Here is a 9,969-nt window from a genome sequence, read left to right as displayed (position 1 = left end):
ATTGGGCGAGTTTCCTAACAAAATTCTTTCCCTTCTTGCCTGCCATCAACCTAGGAAGTGCAATATTCGGGGAACTAGTATATTGGACTAACTCAGCCTAAGGCTACTCGTAACATGATCTGATACGACTTAAGTGCATAGATACTATTTTGGGACTATCATTTAAGTCATATTTGCAGTGCATAAAAATTTGCAAATATATCACTTCAAAATTTTAGATATGATGTGTCTGAAAATAGGCTTGATAAAGCCTGATGTTTCATCTAGCTGAAGTTAGGCACACATGGATGAACTTCACGCACAAGCTAAAGTTCAATCATTTTTTGCCTAACTTCAATAATATATGGCAGAATTTAGTCATTTTGCCTAAACTTTAGCCATTTTTGCCTAAAGTTCGTACACGTATAGGTAAAAGTTCGGCGAATCTTTTACGAGCTTTTTTGGCGAAGAAAAGTGTACGATTTGGATTGACTTATTTTAGATGCTTTGAAGCCAAAATAGCTTTCAAACATTTTTGTAGTATTTGAGAAAAACACTTTTTTAAAGCTAAAATAACAAAATAAGCCAAAAGCCATAAATAGAATTCCTAACTTATGACTTTTGAATATACTTCGGCCATATGAAAAGGAGAAGGAAATGAGGGCGATTATCTGTCACAGTCTAAATTTGCAAACTTTTGAAATGGGGGAAAGTTTTTAAAAGGGAAATTAACTTATATAGCGAGTCGATGTATAAAAAAGGTATAGTTAGTATATAATATATGTATATTGACTAGCGACTATAAATATGTTTGATCGAATGACCAAATGTGTAATTTTCCCTATTTTTAACCCCGGCCCACAAGAGGACACCCGTAAAAAATCATTTTTAAATTTTGCCCCTCATATTTGTGGTCTTTAAATTATGCCCCTCATATTGCTGGTCTTTAATTTTTGCCCTTCGCATTGCAACTCTGAGCGTTCACGCAGAAATCATGAGGTTCTGAGTTCGAACCCCCGCTCAAGCATAAATTAAAAAAAAAATTGCAAGGCAAGGTTTGGGTCGCGTGTATGCCGGACCCGGCATACTCATGCCTTATGGGCAGACTTGGCATAAGTATGCCGAGTCCGGCATAACTTTGGTAATTCCTTAACAAGTTTATGCCGGACCCGGCATAAACTTGTGAAGGAATTACCAAAGTTATCACGGGACCGGATACTTATGCCAAGTCTGCTCATAAGGCATAAGTATGCCGGGTCCGGCATAACTTTGGTAATTCCTTCACAAGTGTATGCCGGTGGGGGCATAGCGAAATTTAAGCTACTCTGCCTTGCGAATTTTTTTAAAAATTTTGGTTGTGTAGGTGTTCGAACCTGGAACCCATTGATTTTAGCCGAAGGGCAAAATTTAAAGATTTCAAATATGAAGGGAAAAATTTAAAGACCACCCCAAAAGAAGGGCAATTCTGCGAATTGCCCGTAAAAAATTATAAATGTAGCTTTGGTGGCGAATGAGTTGAGCCAATATTTTTTTTTTCTAGGATGTATGTTAATGAATGCATATGCAGATCCTACTAAATACTGATAGAAAATCACAATTTAATTAGATATAAAATTTGGGAAAACTACATATATATACATGTTAAGGAGAAATATTTACGAAGCGTGACGATAGTTTTCCTTATTTACAAAACATAACGATATATTACGAAACATGAAGGATTTTCATATATTTTTCATTTTTTTATTTTTTTCCAGAAAATATATATTTTATATTTTTTTGCTCAAAGGCTTAAAAAATTACCTCAAATTTTTGTGTATGAAAAATGTATGAAATTTGTATGTATGAGAGAAATATTTAATATAATTTTCATACACAAAATTGTGAGCGAAAACTTTAAGCCTTGAATATTGTATGAAAGTTGTTACAATGTTGTTGTAGTTGTATTAATTTTTCAGAAACCTAATATGAACATTATATACGAAAATGTGAATGAAATTCTAAGTCTTGAGCGAGTTATATACATTTCATACCATTCTCATGCATAAAATTTTGAGTGTAATGTTTAAGCCTTGATCGAGATATACACACTTCATACATAAAATTTGAGCGAACTTTTTTAGCCTTGAATGTTGTATCAAAGTTGTACACAAATGTTGTTGTAGTTGTGTTAATTTTACAGAAATCTAACATGAACTTTATACACAAAAATGTGAGCGAAATTTTAAGACTTGAGCGAGATACAAATTTCATATTGTTTTCATACACACAATTTTGAGCGGATTTTAAATCCTTGAATAGAATATACACATTTCATACATTTTTCATACCGTTTTCATACACTAAATTTTGAGCGAACTTTTTAAGCACTTGAGCGAGATATACACATTTCATACAACTTTCATACATAAAATTTTGAGCCAAAAAAAATTAAAAAAATATTATTTTAAAAAAAAAAAAAAAAAAAAAATTTTTTTTAAAAGCATGTTTTGTATAGGGTTTGTAATGTTATGTTTTGTAAATATAAAACTATAGTCACGGTTCGTAAATATTTCTCCTTAAAATGTATATATACGTAGTTGTCCCATCAAATTTTATGGTCCTACTTAGGTAGCAAATTCATAAGGGCAATTTGCACGATTCCCTTCTTTGGGGGTGGTCTTTAATTTTTGTCCCTCAAATTGTTGGTCTTTAATTTTTTCCCTTCGCCTAAAATTCGAACCCCGGCTTAGTCATAAAAATTAAAAAAAATCGTAAGGCAAGGCTTCGCAGAAAGTCTGCATGCCATATGCGGCAGACTTTGTCTTAAGGCATAATTAAAAATCTGCTGGATACGGCAAGCTTTGCCTTATAAGACAATCCGCCCAAAAAATTCAATTCATAAAGCCAGTTTATGATTGTCAGCGGCGGAACTTCTTAGGATAATTGAAAAGGCACTATGCAGATTGGGCCTATTGAGCTTTTTGAACTGCTATTTCATAATATTTTCATAATTATACGAGTAATATTTGAATCGTAAATATTAATTTAGGAGACTTACAAGTTTCTCCTCAACAGATGCGAATCTACAGCGATCGCGATTAGTGTCACCGGTCGTCGGAAATCCTCATGAAGCGGATGGATCCCCTTTGTCCACATCCTAGATATCCCTTCTGATGCGAGATAGATATTATGTGTAAACCATAGACGTCTCTATATGATGGATAAACTTTCCTGAAACACCTATAATGGTGTTTATATAGGCCCTAAATTATCAACAAGCTCTCCGAGCACGTTAAAAATTCGTCCAGAGTCGCTCCCCCGACCGGAATACTTATAGGAGCTCCTATGTTAATCACTTCCATTCCTCTCGTTAGACCGTCTGTAGCACTCATAGCTACAGCCCTAACTCAACTATTTCCTAATAGTCTACCTGTAGGATTTAACGTGGAAGAATATTTAATGAGCTTGTGGACAATCTAATATTCCTTATGGGCGGACCTGATCCAATAATATTTCCTAACAATACCGATGAAAAGAAATAAGGGGAAAGAACACCAATCCCATTACACACATAATAATTAGGACAACTTACACAAATAACTACATTTTAGGAGCTCTTAACGAATAATAGCTACCTTTTACTTATTTACGATTCGTAGCTACATTTAGGCAATTCACGTGTATTTGAGTGTATTTGAATACACTGTTCAGTTGTATCCAACCTTATCTGATGTCACATGTATTTGACTGTATTTGAATACATGCAATCTTAATTTCTCTGAATACATGTGTATTCAAAATAATTATATTCCAGTGCATTTAAATACACGACGGAGCTGTGTATTTTGGTGTATTTATATATTAATATATCCTTTTGTTTTGGCTATATTTGAATGTATACAAGCTCGATCGGCCAAGGTTGCCACCGGCATCTCAAAGTTGAATGTATTCGAGTATATTTGAATGTATTTACAACCAGAAATCCTTTTAATTAAATGAAGAATAATCACTTTGAATGTATTTGATTGTATTTGAATGTATTTACACTCAGAAATCCTTTAATTTGACTGTATTTGAATGTATTTACGCTCAAATAAATGAAGAATACATTCAAGTCCTTTTAAGTATACATTGTATATACTTAAAAAAATTAAGATACACTGTATTCACACAGATCTGCAACAACTCCATCGGAGATCATACAAATGCAACCTTGCTGAAGAATGTATACATTAAGAAATTGAAGAATACATAGGATACATTGTATTTCATACCTTGTATATAAATACAATGATAAATTCGTGATTTGGTAAATAAAGGATACATTGTATCAAATCCGGTAATGGATTGATCGCAACTTCGTGATTTTAGATCTGGATCTGACGGTGGGTGACGACGGTGGTTAAGGGTGATTTGTGGTGAAGGGGGCAGTGGTTTGGTAATGAGTGGTGATGGGTCTGGTTTGACAGTAGTGATTTACGGATACGGCGGAGGGTGGTGATGAGAGAAGGGAAGAGAGAGAGAGAAGAGGCTGTTTGGTTGGGCTCCAGTAGAGCTCCGCCGGAGCATATGATCAACGGCGGCTTCTCTGCTGCTACTACTCGCTTTTTCTCCTTCTATTTTGGTTGTCTCGGTCTGTCTCTCTCTTTTATGACGATGAAGAACCAAAAGGAAGAGGGAGATGGAGTGGTTGATGGCAGCGACGGAGTTGGACGGTGGCCGAGGGAGGGGAAGAAGAGTGGGAATAAGGAGAGAGAGTTGAGAGAGAAGAGAGAGAGGGTTGAGGGAAAAGATTGATACAGTGGAATAACTCTATGTATTTGGTATAGCTATGATGGGGAAATTGAAAATGCATTATAGCTATAAAAAGTAATTAAAGTAAAAGGTAGTTATTATCATAAATAACTCTTAGAGTTAACTATGACGAGGCGAGGGCGGATCTACGTGAAACAACGGGGATGCCACGGCACCCGGACACCTCGATGAAACTCTCTATATATATATGTGGATATCTATAAGAAAGAGGACATATATTACTCTTGCCACCGGGAATAACAAAAGGAGTCAAAGTGCCACTGGCGAAGGGCCTGAATATGCCACCCAAGCAGCGGGAGTTCGAACTTTGGTGCAACACTTCTCTTTTGTCTTACTCTTTTGCTTGTGCACGCTTCACCTCTATACTTTTTCTTTAAATTCTTCTATAACATGTTCAACATTCTTATTGGTTTTACGTGAGAAAGAAGAAAAGTAAAATATGTGAATCAAAATATCTAGTGGCATGTTTTAGTTAGAGAAAAGAAATTTGCTATTCTTTATTAATCCAAATTAACTCTTTTATGCTTCAATTAATTTTTGGCTTTTCTTTACTTTCTCTTTCTTTGAGTATTAATCTCTTTATAAGCGCATTGCATGTGTATCCTATATCAATGAGTACTAAATTTAAAACGTCACATATTTAAAATATATTTAAATAGTAAATTTTAAATTTTTAGAAAAAGTTTTAAGTTTTAAAATGATGAATATTATAATGTTAAGAGTTTTTCAGATTTAAAGGTTATTTTGATCTTTCACCAATGTTCGCGCTAAGTGAAAATGAGTAGGTTGAAGCTACAATTCTCGATTCTTTCTCTTTTAAGTTTTAAAATGATGAATATTATAATGTTAAGAGTTTTTCAGATTTAAAGGTTCTTTTGATCTTTCACCAACGTTCACGCTAAGTGAAAACGAGTAGGTTGAAGCTACAATTCTCGATTCTTTCTCAACTATATATTTGCAAGAACACACAAGAGAAATAGAGTATAAATATATTGATGTAACGATATTAGATGGTTTATACAGGTTCGAATTTTTAACGTAGAAAATATTTTTCTTTCTCAAAGTTTTAGAGAATAAGGCCTCTTAATTATCCCTACAATTTTTTTTGGACCGCTTAGGTATCTTTAATCTCATAACATCTAAAAGAGAACATCATTAAACAAATCTGCATATTCGTTCGATTTGTCTATATAAATCGAAAAAAGATAAATGACCCGAACGTAACCCAAATTAGAAGAAACCGAGCCGCTTACCCTATTTAGATGGCGTGGCACCCGGAACCTTCAAATCCTAGATCCGTCTCTGATGACATGTAAATTTTCTAAATAACTACCCTGACCTCCTTACTTTCATACCCCAAAACTATTTACCTTTTCTACCGATTGTAGCTTTTGTAGGTAATTGTTTGTTTTTTTATTTCTCTACTTCTTATCTTCTTTTCTTTTTTTCTCTTTTTTCTTCTTTTTTCTCCTTTTTTGTTCATTTATTTTTTCCCAAATCATACTATTTTTTATTTTCTTTTTCACCTTAATCTGATTCCACATTTACTTCTAGCTCCTTTATTTTCCTTTTTTTTAAAAAAAAAAAATTATTTATTTCTTGTTCCTTTTTTTAATTTCATTTATTTTTTTAATCTCCATAATCTAATATAATTCAACTGTTTTGCTATTTTATGTATTCTTCTTTTTTAATTTTTTGTGATTTTCATTTACTTTTTCTCCTTTTCTAATGTCATTTTTAAAAAAAAAAAGAATTCTTTATTTCCTTTTTTTTTCCCGTAATCTAACTGTACACACCTTTTGGGTCTTTTTTTTTTTTTTATCTATATATATAAAAAAGGAGAGGTACAAGCAATGTGGTTAAGCCAAGTGGCAAGCTAAAAACAAGCCACTTGGCAATTTTAAGACAAAGTTAATGAGAATTGTAATAACATTTTTGAATTTAGAATGAAAAAATAAATTGAAATTGAAATTGAATAAAAAGATAAATCTGAAAATTTCAACAATAAAGATTATCTAAGCTTAAATACATCAAGCTTATCTAAGCCTAAATATATGGAGCTTATCTAAACTTATCGTAACAAATCCATTCATCAAAACTAAAATGCATGGGTTGAGTCTATATATCTATTTGATTTGAACATGATATCTTTTAGGTTTTGTAATTATCCTTCTTAGCTCATTAATATTTTTTATATAAAATTAAGCTTATCAGAAAGATAAACATGTGCTTTTTTCAATAAAATAAATTTAGTGAAATTTGTTTGAATAAAAAAGTGATGATTAATTAAAAGTAAGTTTAAATGAGATAAATGAATTATATATATACCTTCTGTTGAGAATAAACAAAGATCTATGATTTGGAAATGGAAATATAAAAAGTTACAAGCTATGATAATTAAGAATATATAACTCAAATACAAAGGAAACGTTTACATTAACTTTTTGTTTTTTAATATTATAATTTCATTCATTTTTTAAAAACTTAGTAATTGATACAAAATTAATTTTGTGTTATGGGTCTGATTCCTTTTTAATGTGGCAAAAGTACGTTATTTAACACTTCTTTGAATAAATTTAAAGATAATATATTTTAAGATGAGATAACAAATCTTAGATTTGGATTGAGATAAAAATGTTTGAATTTGAATTTGAATTGAAGATAAAATATTTATCTATATCTTTTTTATATCCTTATTATATAAAAGGAGGGTAATAGGCATGGAATTTGTAATCTGAAACGCTTCCTAAGCAGGTTATGAGCACATAAACGTTCTGTTTTTTTATGAACTTTTATTAATACCAATTTCTATTTCTATTGCAGATATCATATTTATATTTACTAACATTCCCGATTAATGTAGGAAAAGCAAGATGTGTTGGTAACTATGTTGTAATAGAAACTCCTTTCATGTTTCAGTTATATACTTTTTTCAAGAATTTGAGATTCTTTCATTGCATAAACGTAACCATATTCAAATTTTTGATCTTCTCTTTTTGTTTTTCCTTCATCGACAGGAATTTTTGCGGTTGATTCCATTGTGCCTTTCGGAAGGAGTAGAAGGTGGAGTTGGGACCCCTTTAGGCAAAGATTCAGAGAATATGTAAGGAGAGTAATTAATCATGTAGCATGTGTTATTTTCTACTGAAGTTTTTGATTTTGTTCATTTGGAATTTTAGCCTGATATTTTAGTTAACTCATTTCAGCTAGACAAAAACAAAAGAAAGTATAAAACATGAGTAGTTTGTCAATTTTATCTTTTCCCTTTTGAAGTTGATTTGTTTTGAGAAAACTAGCAACTTCATTTGATTGCAAATCTGCCTGATTTCTATTACATCATAGCGTTTCATTAGCACCCGTACGTATGACAAATAAATCGTGTTTGGTGCAAAAAAAATTCCTCTAATAATGCAGCATTACAACAAAAGTCGAAGAATGAAGTTGCCATAAATCATTTTAACTTTAAACATGGTAGATGGACGTGTTATATGGTTTGAGCTTTCATTCTTCTCACTAAAACAAAATGTTGGTAAGACATCATGCTTGCTAAGAAGCTTATATGGCTAACTCTCTTAAACAAATAGCTCAACTTTATAAACTTTTCTTAGTTATATATACTGCAAACTTGTGCTGTACAGAGTGAGAAGTATTATTGTATGAAATTGATTGACATTATGACATTCAATTCAGAAAAAATAATCCGTTTGAATTTTCTCAGCTTTCTTCTCTGTCATACATTTACTATTATTTCCTAAAGGTATGTGCACTCAACCATATTGTTTTTTGAAACTAAACATACATAATTTGTCCATTTATCCTTTTTTGCCTTTACCGTCAAATTTGCCAATGTATATATTTTATGTAAATTTGTAGTATGTCGTATGTGTTTAGAAATTAGTCTTGGTTGGAAGATTTTGATTAAATTTTCTGCAGCACGGTAATACTATAGGAAGCATGAAGCGATGCAACAATCTAACATACATCAACCTTGGTTGAGGAACGTCGATATGCAAATAAATTTACCCATAGTTATTTTTATGCAATTATGCAACTTTGGATTTTGATGATTACATGAATTCATTTGTTGGACTGAACTTTCTGGCATAAGAGTTAAGGGACACAAAGCAGACAAGTTCATGTAAGTTGGTGTGAGAAGAGCAATTCAATTGCAACTACTTAGACCCTATTCAAGATGAAAGATGGAGTTCGAAGATTTGTTAGTGAATTTCTACAATTTTTTTTTTTTTTTTTTTTTTTTGTGTGATAAAATCAAGCTATTGGCAGTTTGTCCTTGCAGAGTCATAAATATTAATTTTGTTGGACCAAAATATTACACTCCTAAAGATCGTGACTAATTTTGTTGTACCAAAATATTGTTTAAAGTGTTTTTAGGTTCTTTACTTTAATTCACACATCTTACCATGTGCTTTTAAGAAGTGTTATTGTGTTGCCTATGATGAGGAGGCCAATTTGCTCTGAAGGTCTAAGACGTTAAATAACCTATTTATTTGTCTTTTAAAGTAAAAAAAAAAAAAATGTGATAGGTTTCTTGAAAATTCAAAATTTAAACATAAGTATATAAATATATAAGCCTGAATTTAATTTGAAATGATGTCGTTAAAATTTGAGTTTATCTCATATTTGGAGATAGGAGCAAATCGAGTTTAAAATAGAGACCAAACCAAACATTTCGAAATTTCAGAATTAATAGATAAGTACAATGTTTAGTATGCTATATAATACTAACATTTAATTTGAAATAAAAGATAATGTGTTTGAAATTGAAATGTAAAAGTTTTGAATAGAAAATAATCTTTTTGAAACTTGAATCTGTTATCTGTATTTATATCTCCTTTTCTTTTTCCTATTTAATCCCCTTTAATCCAATGTAGGAGCCAACATTTGCAAAGCTCGGCAGGTTTTTCATTTGCAATCATATGAGAACTCTAATTCTAATTGGCTTATTATTGTCATTATTTTATTGAAAATATTTGGTATTCGCCTCCTCATTCTTCTTTCTTATCCGTGATATTTTTCTAAATTATTTAAAGGGCCACTTTTTTATTTTGTTTTAGCGCGTTACAATCCTCATTATTCATGTTTTTAATCACCTACCCATATAATTGATTATTATTGTTTTTATTAGGATTTCAACTTTTTTTTTGATTTTTTTTAAATTGATTTAAAAAAAGG

This window comes from Lycium ferocissimum, chromosome 9 (assembly GCF_029784015.1).
Source record: "Lycium ferocissimum isolate CSIRO_LF1 chromosome 9, AGI_CSIRO_Lferr_CH_V1, whole genome shotgun sequence".
Lineage (NCBI taxonomy): Eukaryota > Viridiplantae > Streptophyta > Magnoliopsida > Solanales > Solanaceae > Lycium > Lycium ferocissimum.
Note: the sequence above shows the minus strand (reverse complement) of the source record.